Genomic DNA, 21,663 nt, shown 5'->3' with positions numbered 1-21,663 from the left:
ATTCTAGTACCCACGGTCATCTCATTTTATACTCCATGTCCTTCTGCTTTGATCTTTTCATCTATCTTAGAGGAGCCTGCAAGTTCTTCCTTTTGTGTCCTGTAATATGTAAGTAACTTGGTGCTAAAGTATGTTTATTTTTCTGCTGATACATATGCTGTATGTAATGTTCATGGGGGAGCTGATTGACCAAGGCAGAGACTGCATACACACACACAGCAATTTTCATTATGGTCCTTGATGCAATATTCAACATTACAAATCCTGACATCTTCATAAATCTATGAGAGTTTTGGGGGTTGCTTTTTCATTTTTTAGTTAACACCTATAAAAACTGTATATTTGTTTCCCAGAAAACTAACATATGCATATCTTACTAAAGAGTTTATATGATATCATCATATTCACTGACAGTAGATTAAAGATACTTATATTAGAATATCCACTGATATTTGAGGGAAAAGGTATAACAAAAAGAAGTAAATATGTTTGCTTATCAATTGTATTAATTTTCAAGCAATTATAGGACAATTCCATAGGTCAGTAGTCATAACACTTCTTTCTTTATTGTTTTTAATTGTCATTTGCTTTTGTTAGATCAATAGCAGGATACTTTCACTTTAGGGAACAAATCATCCTAAATTCCTAGGATGCTTGACCTTGCTCATTGGGCTGGACTTAAACGATTCCAACCTTGTTTATACTGACCTTGAGAGATTTTTGTCATATGCAAACCAGTGGTACTGGTACTGGTCCTGTGAGTAACATTAAGCTTAGATGACATCTCAACCAAGATGGATGCTGCTTGCAGCTGCCTCAATGTGGCATTTGTTCAGTGCTTTAAAATATAACTCTTTAGGGCGAGGGTGCGATGATTTGGGAAAATGGCATTGAAATGTATATTATTATCATGTGTGAAACGGATTGCCAGTCCAGGTTCGATGCATGGGACAGGGTGCTCGGGGCTGGTGCACTGGGATGACCCTGAGGGATGGGGTGGGGAGGGAGATGGGGGGGGCGGTTCAGAATGGGGACACATGTACACCTGTGGCTGATTCATGTCAATGTATGGCAAAAACCACTACAGTATTGTAGAGTAATTAGCCTCCGATAAAAATAAATAATAAAATATAATTCTTTGTTTTAGAATCAGCAGATTATTAATGAATGGCATGTGTCTGGGTAATAAATAAAACTTCTTGAAAGCTCATGCATGGGAAAAATGTTGTCCAGAGAAAGCATTGTTTCTTTCATTCCATATTCATCCAGAAACTTTAGGTTATATGAAAAAACTTCCAGAGTAGACTTGTTTTCAAGTGCTGGATAAGAAAAGGACACAGTAAAACTTGCTATAGAGTGAATTCTTGTTACAGCTCCTTCTGACCCACTACTCTGAGTACCCTTTAAAAGTGTGTTGGCTTATAAATGTTTATTAAAAATGTATAGACAGTGTAGCCTAAAATCATCAGAAGACAGTTTAGCTAGTTTTAGTCAGATTAATCCTATCAGGCATTAAAAGATGGTTTTGTCTGAAGAAATTTTTTATTCTTTGGAAGTAGCTATTGGAGAAAAGCCCAGTGCTTAGTGACTTAGTTGAAATGTCAGCATACAATTCAATTAAAAATAGCCTTCACTTTAAATTGTTTTCCTAAATATAGAAAATATATAAGGTCTTTGTAGGTAATTTTTAAAAAGCAGAAATATATTAAAATAACTACCTGTAACATTACCATTAGTGCCTACATATTCTCAAGCTATATTCAGAGAAAATAAACTCATGCTTAAAATACTAATTCATAGCCCACTTTTAAAGTATAATATTCACTATTATCCATATCCTGAACTATTCCTTAAGAATAAGAATTTTAATGACTGCATTACCTCATTTCTACTTAAATGTTTTGTTTATGATATTATTATTAACTTTAATATTAGTTCCTCAAATGATGCCTCTTCTCCAGCTCCTCTTTTTCTATGGAATTCCCAATTCTCCTAGAATTGTTTATAATATTTATATTTTTTTTCCTTATTTTTATAATCTCACCATTTTCCTCTAAATTTTGAAAGACTTTGCAAGGATTATTTTTATTTCACTGATTTTTTTTTCCCCCCACAGAATGCCTCTTTAGTGATTTTGAATTAAGCAGTTCGACAATTATCTTACTTTGGGCCCTTTTTGTGGAGACAGTGTGATATTTTGAAATAATCTCCTGTGTTGTATAGCTTTATAAAAAAGTCATTTAGTCTAATTTTCAAAGTGAATTTTTTGAAGCTGTTTTGTAATTTCACAGCTGATCATTTTCTCTAATCTCCAGCCTATAAATGAATGAAAATTCACCCATACTGGAAGTTGAGGTGGCTTTTGTTAGAGCGTATATGAGTTCCTGTTAAATAGAACATTTTAGGCCCTGTTAACAAGAACATGGCTACAAGAGCTTTAAATTCTTTCAGCTTCTGTCCCTTTTTTATATAATTAAAACTCCTCTCTCTATATTTATATTCAGTGAGAATCTTAGAGGAATGGAGTTTAAAATACATACTCAAGTCACATCTATATATGTCATATATAAGATTATAACATGAAAATAAAACATACCTGTGTGTATGAACTGTTCCAAATGCTTCACTCATTTTAAAATAAAATATCCTAATGGTTAGATTTTTCTGCAAATATCTTTTATTCCCTTACTCTACTAAGTGAATTGGCTCAACTCCCAAAATACCAGATGTAATAAATCTTCCCAAAGAGAAGCCTATTAAATTTAATATCTAAATATAAATTGAGAAATATTTATCCTGACAGTTCTAAAATTCAAAAAACATTATAGTTTGAGTTTTTACTTTGATGAGACATTATTTTAGCTTTTCTGTATTTATACATTTTTTCAGTTCAGCTGTAAACTGTGAACTGGCTTTCTCTTTCAGAAAGGTGGATAATTTTCACAACATTGAAAACTGGCCTTTAAGAGGGAGTTCCTTAGCATTTCAGAAAGCCTCTTAATCATTTCAATAGGAAATTCTTCTAGCGAATTTAAAATATAATTCGGTAACAGTGAATTTGAACAGGAGTTATCTTTGCTTTCCTATCACTGGGTTTGGACAACTGTGGGATGAGCTTACAAAGGTTGGGACAGCACCGAGAAAATGCCAGTCAAGACTAAGGCATGCAAGACCCAGGGTCTCTTCTAGGAATGGCCATGTGATAGTGCCAAGACATAGAATACCTAATTTCAGATTCATGAAATACAGACAATGTCCAGGGAAATTAAGCTTTCACTTTTATGGGTTTTTCATAGTTACATGACTATGAATATGTGTATATCCATGGAATCACATTATTTCTGACTGTCTTAATTTGGGCTTCCAGAGAAGTAGACTTTGAGATGGAGATTTGAGGCAAGGAGTTTATTTGGGAGATCATCCCAGGGCACACTGATGAGGAAATGACAAGAAGAGATAGGATGGGAGAGGGCCCAATAAATGGCCCTTCATCAAGGGAGCTACGGGCTTTAGCTCCACGAGGGACTCTGGGAACCAGTGTAGAACATGCACTAAAGTGAGCAGTGATTTGCTCCAGCAGCAACGGGAAACCTCACACATGGCTGCTTGTGTCACCTTGAGTAAAGAAAATTTGACCTGCATTTCAAAAATCAGATCAATTTCCAAATATATTTGTGGTGGTAAATACTGAGTTTTGAACATTGGAAAGAATTTGGATTTTAAGAAAGCAGAACTGATTTGGAATTCTGCCTAATTACTCTTATTTGATCTCCGTTAATGTTTAATATCTCTTCACTTTAAGTTCATCATCTGGAAACTGGTGACAATAATATTCTTGCGTCTCTCAGGGGTTTGTTGTAAGAATCACTTTAGACAACTGACATGACAGTACGTACTAGACCACAAAATAGTACATGCAGACTTAATTGTCTTTACTCCAAATGGTAGTGCCAAACAGAATCTCAGAAATCAAAAATACAAAAGATATAAATTAAGATACATGATTTTAGTGTTTCTGAACAAATATGGCAAGTATATGTCATATTTACACTGAATAAGCAATAACTATGTTAAAAGATTGGCTATTTAAGGAGAGTGAAAAATCACACTATTTTTCCATTATACAATTTAAAATTGCATTTTTTTCTATCCCTTCATTAGAAACTTCTCAGGCCAATTCATTAACGTAGGAATAAAAGCATCTCAGCAGTCTGTCAGACACTGAGCTCTGCATCATCCTCTTTGGAGGGGTTATGAGACTGGTTTCTGATTCATAGCTTTTCTAAAACTTTGGCAAAATCAGATTGAGACTTCCTTTGCATCTATCTTAATATTAGCAGAGATCCTTTGGGGGCACAGAAAGAACAAACTGTCTTTGATGAAAGGGTCATCCTCACTGCCAGACCAACAGAGCTGCCTGCTGAGCAGCTTTGCACAGACTCCAGACAGACAGGGACAGAGGTGAGGAACACACACACCAGCGGACAGCAGAGGGGCGGCTGCTGGCTTCTCTCTTCTTAAATACTAGACAGCACTGATGCTCAGGTTTTCTCACCCTGTGGGCGACACATCATTATTCTTCGACATGTCCTGCCTTTTCCCACCCCTACCAAAAGCACACCCGAAACAAAACAATAATAAACAACTTGCTGTTTGATTTTTAGACAGCAGGACCATCAAACAGCCCTTAGTGACGCCACAGCTTCAAACCTGTCACTTAGTGTTTCAGCAGGATCGGCTGGAGGCAGCAGCAAGAGGCAGAGAAGGCCAGGGTGTGTAAAAAATTTTCCTTATGGATTTGAGTTCATTACAGTCAGTATCAGTCAGCTGTGTTGGACCTGTCTCCATGCGTTTAGTCCCTGCCCTTCATCAATAAATTGTAACTAACCCGTTCACTGAACAGGCTGGCAGAAAGTTTTTGAAGGAAGACGGGGTTATGATATTTCTTTAAAAAACGGTGGATTTGTTTTTAGCTAATTTATCTCTTTTATTTTTACTGTCATTAATTATTGAAAATAAGACTGTCATCATTCCTGTGTACGTCACTCAAATCAGTCTGTTTTAGTGCACTACCCTCATGAAGATCCTATTCGATTCAAAACTTCAATTCGAATCCATCTTGATTATTTTTTTAAAAGTGCATCACACGTCCCTATGCTTCCACGTTCAAAGCATACACAACCATGGTGTCAAATTTCACACATGCTGTCACAGGATACAGTCCCATGATACATTTTCATGATGCCAAAGTCTTGAATTATGAACCAGGAACCATGAGGCAGAAGCATATGCCTTGCTCGGCATGCAGTGCCACGCAGCGTGCTACACAGGGAAGTGATGCCATGTGTCCCCCATCTACATGCTCTGAAAGTGCACGTCTCCCTGGAAGCTAAGCGCTCAAGCAGAGAGTCAATGTCTGCTTCTGGTTCATAAATTAAGCAAACAGGAGCTTGTCAGCATCTGGTGTCTGCCTTACTTTAGTGACTTTATATAAACAACTGATGCCTGGTAACCTTTAATAATTGAGGGGTGGCTCAAAATTTCAGTAGTGGATCCATAGTGTTGGTGTGCTGTTTTGGATTTTGATGTAATCAGCATTCTCTTGGTACTTTACTCACGCTGGAAATCAAAGCATCTTCCAGTCAAAATCTGTGAAGCCTTCAGTTTTAACACAGATACTCTACCTTGCACAACTTTCCAAAATATTAGCACCGAGAGGGAAAACAAGTCAATGAAATATAAGAATGATGATGAGGAGAGAGAGGTTTTCAAAAGGATATCATTCAATAAGTAACAGAAACTGAATCTTATTAACTGCTAACTTAAACTTAGTTAAAAGGGTTTTTTTTCCCCCTTTAAAAACCTGTTACTGGTGTACTGCAGAGAACCAAGTAAAAACTGCATGGTCAAGATTCTGGAAGGTTCCTGCCTGCTTTTCAGTCTTAGCAGTAGAATGTCATGTCTTTCTCTAACATATTTACATTCCAGTTGTTCAGTTACAAAGACTGTCCTCCTCCATATTTTCTTTATAAGTTTGGAATTCCTAGAAGGGTGAACTTACGGGTGGATCATGGTTAGCTGACCTCATTGCTCTGATGTCAGTATCACTGCTGTCTCAAATTAGGAGACATTCACCACCTGCCATTTCTAGCACCTGGCCCCATTCTTGCCAAATATTTATTGGAACAAATTTTGATGTTTGGCCCTTCACATCTTTATAGGCAAAACTTCTGCTACCCATCATGGAAGAATTTGAATAGAACTTCCTAAGAGTAGAGTCGTTTTTAAAATTTTGCAACAATAATTAGTGCCAAAAAAATGCATGAGGATGATGACACGAAGTTATGGAACACACTGAGCATTTAATCTTCAGGACAGCCCAGACGATAGTTATTATGAAACATTTAGACATAATAAAACTGTAAGGCTCAGGATGGTTATTAATAGTGATTTGGAGATAAATCAGAAAGTAAGTAGGAAAACTGGGATTTGAACTGAGATTTATCTGATCCCAAACTCATGATCTTCCCCTAAATCATGCACTTAAAGATAAGGAAGAAAGAGAAGAAAACAGAAGGAACACTTCACTAAATAAGAGAATCAATTCGACCCTACATCATGTATAGCTTTTCTTCCTAAATATGGTGGTTTTATGTCAAGAAAAAACATAATGATCACTCTGGCTCACCTTTTTTTTCCCATTATGGAGATATTGGGTACAGTCCATAATTTTTGTCCTCTAATGAACAGTATGATCAGTAACAGTTGCACCAAACATTTCAGTTTAAAATACACATTGAGCAACTTTTCAAGTAAAGGTTACACTTTATCTTTTTTATTCTTCACAGCATAGTGTGTTTTAAGATGTCTAGGACAGTACACATTCTTATTAGTTTAAAATTAGGAGCTAGAGGTCTAAGTCATCACACACACAGCATAATTCAGTAGCAATTTGGCAGTTTCCCAATTGCTGTGATACTAAAGATAACCATGCCAGATAAATCAAGCCCCAGAGTAGACAGCCTGGATTTCTCACATTTTAATGTGCCTGCAGAGTATCCCAGTGTGATCTTCACCAACACGGATTGTTCAGCTGGTGCAGTCCTGGGCACTAAAGTGATTTACATAAACTAAGTCATTATTCCAACAATTGAAACAGCTGGAATTAGTATAAGAATTTTTTCTGTTTCTTATATTAAGAACGCTTTCATGCTACAGATTTAGGATTGAAGTCAAATGAATACATCCTTCCCTATGTTCTATAACTTTTCAATTTACGTTAAGATGATGATTTGACATTAGATAGCACAACATGGAGATTCTGGTCTAAAAATGAATACTTAAGACTTTTCCATGTGTCAAAAACAAGATCAAATTATGAAAGATACTGGATAGTGACAGAAATTAAGAATGAAAAACAAAATATTAGCTCTTTGTATGTTTTTGGTTTATCTGCCAAATTCAGGGAGTTCTGATTGAGATTAATTAATGGATTAATAACTTGATACAGCAAACATTTGTTGAGCACTTGCTGTTCAGTTATCAGTCATTGAGTTATTCATTTAAATGAGTAAGTCCTACTTAACTGAGGCCCTACTGTATACAAAGAACTATTTAAGGGGCAGTAAAAAAAAATTACCTGAAATTGGAACAAATGAGGTGTTTTCTTTTGCTTAAGGCATTTTTGGAACATTTACTTTTGAAAATGTCTCCAATAGCTATAGCAGTTCATTTCTTTTCAATAATTTAAATGATACCAAATACAATAACGGCCAGGTTATTTGGAGCCAAGGATGTTAAGTACTGTGAGTATGCCAGTTGCTACTGGTTTGATCAAAGTACTTCTATAACTATACAATGATGAGATAATTTTTTCATTTGCATTCTGAAAACACTTTCACATCGATGGTTGTTGCTTGTTCCTAGCCCTTTTCAGACTCTGAGGGAAATTCCCCAGACAAATCATAAGAGCAGGAACACTCAGTTCAGTTCAGTCACTCATTGTGTCTGACTTTTTGCAACCCCGTGGACTGCAGCACGCCAGGCTTCCCTGTCCATCACCAACTCCCACAGCTTGCTCACACTCATGTCCATCGAGCTGATGAAGCCAACAAACTATCTCATGCTCTGTTGTCCCCTTTTCCTCCAGCCTTCAGTCGTTCCCAGCAGCAAGGTCTTTTCCGGTGAGTCAGTACTTTGCATCAGGTGGCCAAACTATTGGAGCTTCAGCTTCAGCATCAGTCCTCCCAATGAATATTCAGGCTGATCTTTAGGATAGATTGGTTGGATCTCCTTTCAGTCCAAGGGACTCTCAAGCATCTTCTCCAACACCGCAGCTGAGAAACATCATTCTTTGGTGCTCAGCTTTCTTTATGGTCCAACTCTCACATCCATACATGGATACTGAAAAACCATATAGCATTGACTAGATGAAACTTTGTCAGCAAAGTAATATCTCTGCTTTTTAATATGTTGTCTAGGCTACACATAGCTTTTCTTCAAGGAGCAAGCGTCTTTTAATCTCATGGCTGCAGGCACCATCTGTGGTGATTTAGGAGCCCAAGAAATTAAAGTATGTCACTGTTTCCATTGTTTCCTCATCTATTTGCCATGAAGTGATGGGACTGGATGCCATGATCTTCGTTTTTTGAATGTTGAGTTTTAAGCCAGCTTTTTCACTCTCCTCTTTTCACTTTCATCAACAGGCTCTTTAGTTCCTCTTCACTTTCTGGCGTAAGGGTGATGTCATCTGCAAATCTGAGATTATTGATATTTCTCCCAGCAATCTTGATTCCAGCTTATGCTTCATCCAGCCCAGTATTTCACGTGATGTACTCTGCATATAAGTTAAATAAGCGAGGTGACAATATACATCCTTGATGTACTCCTTTCTCAATTTCGAACCAGTCTATTGTTCCATGTCCAGTTCTAACTGTTGCTTCTTGACCTTCATACAGATTTCTCAAGAGGCAGGTCAGGTGGTCAGGTATTCCATCTCATTAAGAATTTTCCACACTTTGTTGTGATCCACACAGTCAAAGGCTTTAGAGTAGTCAATGAAGCAAATTTAGATGTTTTTCTGGAACTCTCTTGCTTTTTCCATGATCCAGTGGATGTTGGCAATTTGATCTCTGGTTCCTTTGCCTTTTCTAAATCCAGCTTGGACATCTGGAAATTCTTGGTTCAATTACTGATGAAGCCTAACTTGGAGGATTTTGAGCATTACTTTGCTACCATGTGAGATGAATACAATTGTGCAGTAGTTTGAACATTCTTTGGCATTGCCTTTCTTTGGGATTGGAATGAAAACAGCTTTTCCAGTCCTGGGGCCACTGCTGAGTTTTCCGAATTTGCTGGCATATTGAGTGCAGCACTTCAAGCATCATCTTTGGGGAGTTGAAATAGCTCAACTGGAATTCCATCACCTCCACTAGCTTTGTTCTTAGCAATGCTTCCTAAAGGCCCACTTAATTTCGGCCTCCAGGATGTCTGGCTCTAGGTGAATGATCACACCATCGTGGTTATATGGGTCATAAGGATCTTTTTTGTATAGTTCTTCTCTGTATTCTTGTCACCTCCTCTTAATATCTTCTGCTTCTGTTAGGTCCATACCATTCTGTCCTTTATTGGGCCCATCTTTGCATGAAATGTTCCCTTGGTATCTCTAATTTTCTTGAGGAGGAACACTATTCCTAGCCTAAAGCTTTCTTACGTTTTCTTGCACAAGATTAAGGGACCGTGGGGTTAATTTATTTGAGGACCTTACTCATCATCATCAAGCTATAAACAAATGGTTAGTGTTATAAATTGGTGTGGAAACTACCAAGTCACCATGTAGTTAATTGTTTATGAAAACTCCTGTGAAGCTAGCATCTTATTCTATGAAGTGGACATTAGAGAGACTTCTGTTCAATTTGTTATCATCCTCATAACCAAGAAACTTACTCAGCAACAACAGAATATGGAACAGTTTCAAAGTTTGCAAAACATTCTGCTCATTTTTTGCTTTATGCATCTGCAGCTCATAAAGATACAGAAATGTATTTTGAACTAAATTTGGTAATAGGCTCTAATTTCATATCATGGGAAATATGGATTATTTTTATATAGTCACTAAGAAATAAAATGTGAAAAAATAAATTATGAGGAATTGGTATGATTTTCTAGAGTGTGTTTTATTGGGGGGAAAAAAGTGAAGTTATCCTGCAAAAGTTTTATAACCAAACTATCTTTATGATTATTCTGTTTAGAACACTAATTTATATTGCTACTTGTGGTCTTTTTTTATGAGGTTAAAAAAAGGCATTACTCCTTTTCAAATAATTTTTAATTATTAGCATTACATGAATACTAAAAGATTTTTTAATTCGAATAAATCCTGAATTAATCTATATCTTAGTGATCTGAAAAACATTTGAAATTTAACATTTTTATGTTACACTAACAATCACAGAGTATTTTCAAATAGACTTCTTTTATAATAATTCCCACCTCTTTAGTGCTTTTTTAGGTTCATTTACATTTGTTTTTCAATGTTAATTACATTTTATGTAAGGGTGTTTACTAGTTAATATGACAAAGTGGGTGGTCTTTTAATTAATACTATCACATTTGTAAATAGTGCGTGTTTTGTGTAACTAGAATTTGTTTACTGGTACATTAGATATTTTAAAAATATTTTTTAAAGAAACAATTATCATTCTTTTAATTAGAATCATTGTAAAATGAATCTTTAAAAATAAAATGAGTTATGCTTCAGTATGTAGTTCATTGATAAATGTTTAGTCTATAGTTTTCTTTTATCTCCAAGTGTTTAGCTAAGAATTGTTTTTAACTTGGTGAACATTACCCTATTTAGGAATATGAAAAATGCTGACGCAATTTCAAAATACTTTGAGACACAAAAAGACTAAATAATGCAGATGCAACTAAGTTTTTAATTTTTGAGGCTAGATCTAAAACTCTAGGCTCTTATATATTGAGTGAATAGACAGACTAATGGTTATTAGCAGTTACAATTCAAGAAAAACACCAGAAAAATCTAACTATTGGCTCATTAAACAAAATATGGTCACTTTATTTGAAAAGTTTGCTTGAAATATGGGTGAACTTTAACAAATAATAGAAGCTATCCATTGTCCAAAAGCATGCAACCTTTTTTTTTTTTTTTGTATTAGCAATTTAGGTGCAAATTATTCCAATAGTTTTCTTCTTATTCAACAAATGATTTTCAGTGCTGGACCCCTCAGAGAATTCTCTGCTTACAAAAATAAAGGCGTAAATCTCCTTTGGGGACATATCGCTTGGGGTAGAGCTAGTGCCTCTTCTCTAGCAGAAAATAAGTAAAGTAAATTCATTTTTGAATAAACAAGTACACCTTTTTCAAATAAGGCCAATTAGTTTCCAAAGCCTTTGCTATTTTAGATATTACAGAAAGCTATTTAAATGTGCCAGTTTATATAAGATATATTTCAAAAGATTATGAGAAAGAATTTTACATACCTCATAGAAACAAGTTTATAGTCCTTTCAAATAGTGATTTTGGAACTGAGCCAAATGGCACACAGCTCCTGAAGAGTATGCATGATGCTGGTTGACCCAAGGTCCTTTCACACTTGCAGGCCAGTATTAGGTCCTTCAAGATTAAACCTTGCAGTACTCTATTCAAACCATCAGCAGTTGTAAGAAAGCATTTACAAGCTCTTATGTGATCCACAGTCTCTTGCTCCATTGAATTCCTATGCACCGAATAGGCAAAGATAAGAATTTAAGTTTCTGGGAAGATTTCCTCTAAGCGCCTCTGTCCAACACATCCAGTGCTGACAAAAAGAAAAGGTGGTGCTAGTTCAGTTCAATTCAGTCGCTCAGTCATGTCCAGCTCTTTGCAATCCCATGGATGCAGCTTGCCAGGCCTCCCTGTCCATCACCAATGCCCACAGCTTGCTCACACTCATGTCCATTGAGCCAGTGACGCCAACTAACTATCTCATGCTCTGTCATCCCCTTTTCCTCCCGCCTTCAATATTTCCCAGCATCAGGGTCTTTTCCAATGAGTCAGTTCTTTGCATCAGGTGGCCAAAGTATTGGTGCTTCAGCTTTAGCGTCAGTCCTCCCAATGAATATTCAGGACTGATCTCCTTTAGGATGGATTGGTTGGTCTCCTTTCAGTCCAAGGGACTCTCAAGAGTCTTCTCCAATACCGCAGCTGAGCAACATCATTCTTTGGTGCTCAGCTTTCTTTATGGTCCAACTTTCACATCCATATGTTGACTAGATGAAATTTTGTCAGCAAAGTAATATCTCTGCTTTTGAATATGTTGTCTAGGTTGGGCATAGCTTTTCTTCCAAGGAGCAAGCATCTTTGAATTTCATGGCTGCAGGCACCATCTGCAGTGATTTTGGAGCCCAAGAAATTAAAGTATGTCACTGTTTCCATCATTTCCTTATCTATCTACCAAGAAGTGATGGGACCGGATGCCATGATCTTAAGTTTTTTGAATGTTGAGTTTTAAGCCAGCTTTTTCATTCTCCTCTTTCACTTTCATCAACAGGCTCTTTAGTTCCTCTTCACTTTCTGCCGTAAGAGTGGTGTCATCTGCATATCTGAGATTATTGATATTTCTCCCAGCAATCTTGATTCCAGCTTGTGCTTCATCCAGTCTGGCATTTCATATGATGTACTCTCCATATAAGTTAAATTAGTGGGGTGACAATATACAGCCTCAATGTACTCCTTTCTCAGTTTGGAACTGGTTCATTGTTCCATGTCTGGTTCTAACTGTTGCTGCTTGACCTGCATACAGATTTCTCAGGAGGCAGGTTAGGTGGTCTGGTAATCCCATCTCTTTAAGAATTTTCCACAGTTTGTTGTGATCCACACCGTCAAAGGCTTTAGAGTAGTCAATGAAGCAAAAGTAGATGTTTTTCTGGAACTCTCTTGCTTTTTCTATGATCCAAGGGATGTTGATCTCTAGTTCCTCTGCCTTTTCTGAATCCAGCTTGAACATCTGGAAATTCTTGGTTCACGTACTATTGAAGCCTAACTTGGAGAATTTTGAGCATTACTTGACTGGCATGTGAGATGAGTGCAGTTGTGCGCTAGTCTGAGCATTCTTTGGCATTGCCTTTCTTTGGGATTGGAATGAAAACTGAGCTTTTCCAGTCCTGGGGCCACTGCTAAGTTTTCCAAATTTGCTGGCATATTGAGTATAGCACTTTCACAGCATCATCTTTTAGGTTTGAAATAGCTCAACTGGAATTCCATCACCTCCACTAGCATTATTCATAGCAATGCTTCCTAAAGGCCCACTTAACTTTGGCCTCCGGGATATTCAGCTCTAGGTGAGTGATCACACCATCGTGGTTATATGGGTCATGAAGATCTTTTTTGTATAGTTCTTCTGTGTATTCTTGTCACCTCCTCTTAATATCTTCTGCTTCTGTTAGGTCCATACCATTTCTGTCCTTTATTGAGCCCATCTTTGCATGAAATATTCTCTTGGTATCTGTAATTTTCTTGAAGAGATCTCTAGTCTTTCCCATTCTATTGTTTCCTTCTATTTCTTTGCACTGATCACTGAGGAAGGCTTTCTTATCTCTCTGTGCTATCCTTTGGTATTCTGCATTCAAATGGGTATAATTTTCCTTTTCTCCTTTGGCTTTAGCTTCTCTTCTTTTTTCAGCTATTTGTAAGGCCTCCTCAGACAACCATTTTGCCTTTCTGCATTTCTTTTTCTTGGGGATGGTCTTGATCACTGCCTCCTGTACAATGTCATGAACCTCTGTCTGTGGTTCTTCAGGACTGTATCAGATCTAGTCCCTTGAATCTATTTGTCACTTCCACTGTGTAATCATAAGGGATTTGATTTAGGTCTTATATATATCAATGAATATCTTTTTTCTTTTTCTTTTCCTTTCTGTATTATAAAAAAATGTATGTAAAAATAGAACTGGGTCGAATACCTGTGAGTCAGAATTCTCTTTTTATCCCCCAAATGTGGACAGATTTACACTGTTCTGAATAATGTAAGTTATTTTATAATGTTGAAATTTAAATTGTTAAAACATGCAATCACCTATTTTACCAAAGTTCCTTTATATTTTGGAGGCAAGTTTTATCAGATATGTTTTAAGTTAGCTGTTCATGCCTTTTTCATCCACTTTCATGGATTCGCTAAAAGGCAAAATGGTTTTGAAATCTATTCTCAATAATTGGAGAGTCTTGGATCTTGGATTTTGTGATTGTTATTAGTCATTGGCTCCCTTGAAAACCTCCTGCTGCTGTGTTTTTAGTAGTCTCTTTCTAGTCAAGATTCCTGTAACCTATGTCTTTCAAACCCTCAAACCCAAGTCCATTCTTTCAGCAAATTAGCAGAACTGGTTAGGAAAATCCTCGTTCTCTCGGGTAAGTCACCCATCAATGAGCCACCACCTTTTTCTTCCCTACACTGCACCCGCCTGGATCAGTCACTGACCTTGCTCAGGTGCCCAGTGACCAGACTTTCTGGCTTCATTTTACAGAGTGTGCAGAAGAATTAGACTTCACACCACTCCTTCCTTTCAGAAATACTCTGTTACCTGTAGCTTTCATGACAATACCTGTTTCTGCCTCTGGCTTGGCTATGTCGCTGGTTCACCCCCTGGACTCTGAGTGTCGGGTTTCATAGTTCCCCAGCCTAGGTTCTCTGCTGCCCTCTGCTCATGCTGTGCCTTCTTAACTGCACACGTGGCTTCATTTTCCAACCAGACACACAGACAACTGTCAAGTAGGTTTTTCCTGATCAGTAGAACCACATATCCTGCTTCCTCACTTCCACATGGATGCCTTAAATGCCCCCAACTCATGTCTAAAATAAGTCATTTTCCCCCAGTCAGAACGCATCCCCCCATAGTGTTCTCTAGTCATCCTTTGTCACGCACACCAGAAACTGGTATTCACAGGGACATTTTCCCCTCTTTCTCACTGTGTGAATATAAACCAAATACTCCAGGTCTTAGTACCCAGTAGCCCTCAAACTTTTTAAAGGTTTGCCACAGTTTACCAGACTCCATGTCCACACAGAGAACAGTCTTTCACACACAAAGAGACATTAAATACTTGTTGAACGATGATGACTACAATTTTATCCCTTGTTAATAAGCAAGAGCCAAGTGATGAATTTTAAAATATTGCTTAAATAGCTAGAGAAAACAAAAATGCCTCTAAGAAATTGCTTGTATGTGTTTAATCTCACTATGGTGTCAGTTAATAATGGCCTCATCAAATAAGGTGAGTCATGTATTTTTCCTATTATATTTTAAAAAAAATTTTTTTTAAACTACTATTTCTTCAAAGTGTTTGTGTAAGTTTGGTATTATTTCTTCTGATGTTAATGTTTCATAAATGTAATGAATATCTGAAAATATTGTAGGGTTTTTCTCTAAGAGTTTTACTTGCCATATTTCCTGTTTTTGTTAGATTCCGTTTGTTTGATTTCTCTCTTTTTTACTTTAGAGATTTTCCTCAAATTTCTTATCATCCTTTGTTGTTGTTTTTGTTTATAGTTAAGGTTGAATCACCGAAAAAAATCAGTAGAAGTTCATTCTGGGTTGTAGAACTAGTCAATAGATAGGATATAATACAGAGAGAGTGGATAGAGATCTGGGGTGGTTTTTTTGTTGTTGCTGTTGTTGTTGTTTTAATTTTCCCACTGGGGAAAACATCTGTGTGTGTGTGTCTGTGTGTGTGTGTGTGTGTGTGTGTATGTATATATATATACATACACACACTATATATCTTTTCCCTGAGGCCACAAAGACTCTTCAGAGAAAAAGCATTTCCATGACTGGGGTAGGGAAGTAAGTGTGTGTGAGCAGTGGTGGAGGGCTGTTGAGGCCCCAGCTAGCATGGTACCAAGCAAAGTAAGAAACGTGAAAATTTACTTTTTTCAGTGTAGGCTTTTTCTTCGTCCCCTCATGCTTTCAGTAAGTCTTGTCCTGCTCTTTGCTGTACTTGGTGACCCTGGAATGAGCCTCTGGATCAGGCTAGGGTTTCAAAGGTTTAGTTGCTTGGCTGGATAGACTTGGTAAATGGAGAATCTGAGGGTTAAATTTGGTCTTTATGTTTAAAACTCATCTGTCCGTTTTATCTGTTTCTTCACCTCCATTTTGCAGAGTACCCATGAGTAGCTATATTTGTGGATCTGAGGCATAAAATGACTTGCTGCTTCTAGCCATTCCCAGCTATTCCCAGCATGGTTTTCAGCTCTGTCTCCTCTGATAACACCTCTATGTATTTCTTTTTTTTTTTTTTTTTTAATTTTTTTTAAAATTTTTTTTTTATTTTTTAAATTTTAAAATCTTTAATTCTTACATGCATTCCCAAACATGAACCCCCCTCCCACCTCCCCTCCCCATAACATCTTTCTGGGTCATCCCCATGCACCAGCCCCAAGCATGCTGCATCCTGCGTCAGACATAGACTGGCGATTCAATTCACATGATAGTATACATGTTAGAATGTCATTCTCCCAAATCATCCCACCCTCTCCCTCTCCCTCTGAGTCCAAAAGTCCGTTATACACATCTGTGTCTCTTTCCCTGTCTTGCATACAGGGTCGTCATTGCCATCTTCCTAAATTCCATATATATGTGTTAGTATACTGTATTGGTGTTTTTCTTTCTGGCTTACTTCACTCTGTATAATCGGCTCCAGTTTCATCCATCTCATCAGAACTGATTCAAATGAATTCTTTTTAACGGCTGAGTAATACTCCATTGTGTATATGTACCACAGCTTTCTTATCCATTCATCTGCTGATGGACATCTAGGTTGTTTCCATGTCCTGGCTATTATAAACAGTGCTGCGATGAACATTGGGGTACATGTGTCTCTTTCAATTCTGGTTTCCTCGGTGTGTATGCCCAGAAGTGGGATTGCTGGGTCATAAGGTAGTTCTTCTTAAAAAAAAAGAAAAAGTATCTTTCTTTCATCTCTCATTCTCTCCTATCCTGTTCTTTTTACCTCTGTGGCAATGATACATTACCCCTATTTTAGCGAAGTTCTGGGAGGAAGCAGAGCTATACACTTGATTTAAATCTGACAAATTTAACTGAAGTTGAAAGATAAATTTTTCATTCATGACTGACTTGGTTTTAGCTCTGTTTCCAATGAATATTGTTAATAAACTGAAAAAATGCATGTAGAAGCATCTGTTCTATAGGAAAAAGTAAAAGCAACTAGACACCTGGTTTTTATATTGTTAGTACGTCATCATACATTTGGAGAAGGAAATGGCAGCCCACTCCAGCATTCTTGCCTGGAGAATCCCAGGGATGGAGGAGCCTGGTAGGCTGCCATCTATGGAGTCACAGAGTCAGACACTACTGAAGCGACTTAGCAGCAGCAGCAACAGCATACATTTGTCATGACCCATGATTGCTTTTGCTCATCAACTGATCTAAAAATTGACACACTAGAAATGTTATGTCCGTGATGTATCATCTCAAGGGGAAGGATGATAAATATTTAATTCCCACTGATACTGAACTCATGATTGTTACCCCCAAGTTTTCTGTGAACTCAGTGGTTGTTGATTTTGCTTTCTCATTTGGTACCCTTTTGCTTTGAGTCTTTTGTAGCCACCTCTATCTTTATGTCCTTTTCACCTTTATATTGTGGTGTGGCAAGACGTCCATTCTGATGAAATGGGGATAGTTACTTTTTCTAGCTAATAAGAGGTTGGGGCCAGACAGGAAACATGACGGTCCAGTCAGGCTCTGTGTACTAGAGACACTGAGGCAGGGAAAGGAGATGATTCTCCAAGATCCTGGACTTTTAGTTCCTGAGTTTCAGGGAAATGCTATAAACCAATGGTAGTCTTACAGAGTCTGCAGTGCATTTGATAACCTTTATGATGTGGGGGAAAAAAGGAGCTAAAGGTGCAATGTTTCAGTTGCAACATAATTCTGTCTTTCCTATTCATGCCCCAAGCTACTAACTTCAGAATGTATTTTTGAGGCTATGTGGTTTAATTCACCTTACATTACCTCAAGGGAGAAATGCAATCAAGTGCTAAAAAAACTTTCCACTTAAAATATAAAATAAATGGAATCTTCATTAATCCAATTTTCACTTATTAATCTTTGAATGAATAATCACTGCTTTTGTAACTTTTTATGAGATCTGTGTGGATCAGACTTTCTTTTTTCCTTCTTTCTGTCTTTCTTTTTTATTTCTGGATTTTTAAATTTTTCGCTAAGCACTGATTGTCTGTATTTGATTTTTGAATGTGAAAATAAAATAGAGGAAAATAATTCAGATTAAAAGGATATGGATTTCTTATGTTTACTGTCTACCATTGATTTAACCTTGTCAGCATGTTTAAATAGTTAAAATTAAAATGTACTATTTTTCAATATTACTTTTAAAAAAGAAAATTGTGGGTTTTTTTCTTATTCCTTGATTTAGACTAAACAGGAACATTTTCCTAAATGATACCTTAGCCACTTAAGAAAAAAAATACATCATTGTCAATAATTACATTGGGACTATTTTAATACAATTTGAATTGAATTACCTTTAAATATTTTTCTAATGTTTCTCTTTGGTTTTAGGAAAGCCTGATTTGTAGAGTTCTTCCATGACATGAAAAATGATAGGAAACTGCTTTTATTTCATCCTCCTCTTTAATTTATTCTTTAACTAAATACCATATGCCAGATATTCTGCAAAAGGTAGGCAATAAAATAGGCACGATAGGGAGTAAATAAGAGTAAATACACTAGTGTTTACAATGTCTGAAATAAATATGAAGGAAACAAAAAGGTGCTGAAAAAGCATATGTCAATCAGGTTATTTAACTACAGTGGATAGAAAGCTGCAGTGATTATGTGACCTTTGAGCTGAAACCTTAATGAAGAGAAAGCACCAGCTGTGTATAGTGCTGGGACATACAATTCTAGGAATGGAATAAAATTGTCTAAGGTTTTAAACTTGAAAACATCATGACATTGTGAAGATATCGATGTTCTATGACTAAAGGTGGCAAGGGTATAAGATTAGAGCATTGATGGGAGTCACTTATCGCCTTAAACTGGATTTTATCTGAAGGAGAGTTGGGTTTTACTTGAAGTCTAAGCCACTGAAACACAGGTGAGTGGGATCATTCAATCAATAGGTGTTTACCAAGGATTCTTGTGATTTGTGGATGAAGAGTCCATTGGAGGGGTAAACAGAGCAGCTGAACAGATCAGTTATGAAGGTAATGCAATAAATCAGGTAAGAGATAGTGGCAGCTTAAATTTGGAGGTCAGCAGTGAACATGGAGAAAAACTACTGTATTTTAGAGGAAAGATTATTAGTACTTGCTGATAAGCCATATTTAATATGATCTAAGTAAGGGAAGGAATGAAAATAAGAGTTAATTCCCAGACTCCTAAATAAGCAACAGGTTAGTAAGTTTTAATGAACTGGGAAAAGCCCAAGAGGAAATGCATTTGGAGAGGAAATTCATCAGTTCCGTTTTGCGTGTGTGCTCAGTCACTCAGTCCTGTCCAACTCTTTGTAACTCCATGGACTGTAGCCTGCCAGGCTCCTCTGCCCATTGGATTTTCCCAGCAAGAATACTGGAGTTGCCATTTCCTCCTCCAGGGTTTCTTCCCGATTCAAGGATCAAACCTACGCCTACTGCCTTGGCAGGCAGATTCTTTATTACTGAGCCACCAGGGAAGCCCAGTTCCATTTTACTTATGTTAAGAATGAGACCTTGAGAAATCTGATCATTTTTTTCAGGGTTGGGGAGAGATGAGGATACTTGGAAAGAAGTATAAGGAGAATGTCAGGAAAATTATTTCTGAGCCCTGAGAATTCAGGCATTCAGGATGATGTACAAGATAAGTCAGCAAAGGTCACCGATAATAATCACCACTAAGGCAGAAGGTTCCAAATAGGAAAAGGAGTCCATCAAGGCTGTATATTGTCACCCTGCTTATTTAACTTATATGCAGAGTACATCATGAGAAATGCTGGACTGGAAGAAACACAAGCTGGAATCAAGATTGCCAGGAGAAATATCAATAACCTCAGATATGCAGATGATACCACCCTTATGGCAGAAAGTGAAGAGGAACTAAAAAGCCTCTTTAAGAAAGTGAAAGTAAAGAGTGTAAAAGTTGGCTTAAAGCTCAACATTCAGAAAACAAAGATCATGGCATCCAGTCCCATCACTTCATGGCAAATAGATGGGGAAACAGTGGAAACAGTGTCAGACTTTATTTTTGGGGGGCTCCAAAATCACTGCAGATGGTGACTGTTAAAAGACGCATACTCCTTGGGAGAAAAGTTATGACCAACCTAGATAGCATATTGAAAAGCAGAGACATTACTTTGCCGACTAAGGTCCGTCTTGTCAAGACTATGGTTTTTCCTGTGGTCATGTATGGATGCGAGAGTTGGACTGTGAAGAAGGCTGAGCGCCAAAGAATTGATGCTTTTGAACTGTGGTGTTGGAGAAGACTCTTGAGAGTCCCTTGGACTGCAAGGAGATCCACCCAGTCCATTCTGAAGGAGATCAACCTTGAGATTTCTTTGGAAGGAATGATGCTAAAGCTGAAACTCCAGTACTTTGGCCACCTCATGCGAAGAGCTGACATTGGAAAAGACTCTGATGCTGGGAGGAATTGGGGGCAGGAGGAGAAGGGGACGACAGAGGATGAGATGGCTGGATGGCATCACTGACTCAATGGACATGCGTCTCAGTGAACTCTGGGATTTAGTGATGGACAGGGAGGCCTGGCATGCTGCAGTTCCTGGGGTCACAAAGAGTCGGACATGACTGAGCAACTGAACTGAAGGAAGAAGGAATAGCAGAAGAGCATGACTCAGGGAGGAAAAGAACACATTTGATGGAATAAGAGCAGGGTGATCCCCAGGACAGAAGTGAAGTGTGACAGGTCATGAGAGCTTGCAGAGAACTTGTGGGGACTCAGTTCCAGTGGAGTGACTGTGGGAGCCTTGACAGGTGAGAAACCCTGGGCTGGATGAAGCACAAGCTGGAATCAAGATTGCCAGGAGAAATATCAATTACCTCAGATATGCAGATGACACCACCCTTATGGCAGAAAGTGAAGAGGAGCTAAAGAGCCTCTTGATGAACGTGAAAGAGGAGAGTGAAAAAGTTGGCTTAAAACTCAACATTCAGAAAACTAAGATCATGGCATCCAGTCCCATCTCTTCATGGCAAATATATGGGAACAGTGGAAATAGTGGCTGACTTTATTTTTGAGGGTTCCAAAATCATTGCAGATGGTGACTGCAGCCATGAAATTAAAAGATGCTTACTCCTCAGAAGGAAATTTTTGACCAACCTAGATGGCATATTAAAAAGCAGAGACATTACTTTGCCAAGAAAGGTCCATCTAGTCAAGGCTATGGTTTTTCCAGTAGTCATGTATGGATGTGATAGTTGGACCATAAAGAAAGCTGAGCACCGAAGAATTGATGCTTTTGAACTGTGGTGTTGGAGAAGACTCTTGAGAGTCCCTTGGACTGCAAGGAGATACAACCAGTCCATCCTGAAGGAAACCAGTCCTGGGTGTTCATTGGAAGGACTGATGCTGAAGCTGAAACTCCAATACTTTGGCCACTTGATGCGAAGAGCTGACTCATTTGAAAAGACCCTGATG

The 21,663-nt window shown here is 37.6% G+C and overlaps 1 protein-coding gene and 1 long non-coding RNA gene across 4 annotated transcripts in view; one reads left to right on the top strand and one right to left on the bottom strand.

The window, feature by feature from the left end:
• The window catches only part of VEGFC (vascular endothelial growth factor C), a 100,334-nt gene that overhangs the window by 24,237 nt on the left and 54,434 nt on the right, over positions 1-21,663 (top strand). The gene's annotated exons all lie outside the window — the stretch shown is intronic.
• The window catches only part of LOC132658721 (uncharacterized), a 44,209-nt gene that overhangs the window by 6,744 nt on the left and 15,802 nt on the right, over positions 1-21,663 (bottom strand). The window contains exon 2 of the long non-coding RNA XR_009598703.1: positions 1-21,663. This exon is cut by the window's left edge and continues 6,744 nt beyond it; it is cut by the window's right edge and continues 14,338 nt beyond it. This is a non-coding gene — a long non-coding RNA (uncharacterized LOC132658721).

The sequence above is a fragment of the Ovis aries genome, chromosome 26 (genome assembly GCF_016772045.2).
Source record: "Ovis aries strain OAR_USU_Benz2616 breed Rambouillet chromosome 26, ARS-UI_Ramb_v3.0, whole genome shotgun sequence".
NCBI classification, from domain to species: domain Eukaryota; kingdom Metazoa; phylum Chordata; class Mammalia; order Artiodactyla; family Bovidae; genus Ovis; species Ovis aries.
The sequence above is the reverse complement of the archived record's forward strand: the minus strand, read 5'-3'. Positions and strand labels throughout refer to the sequence as shown.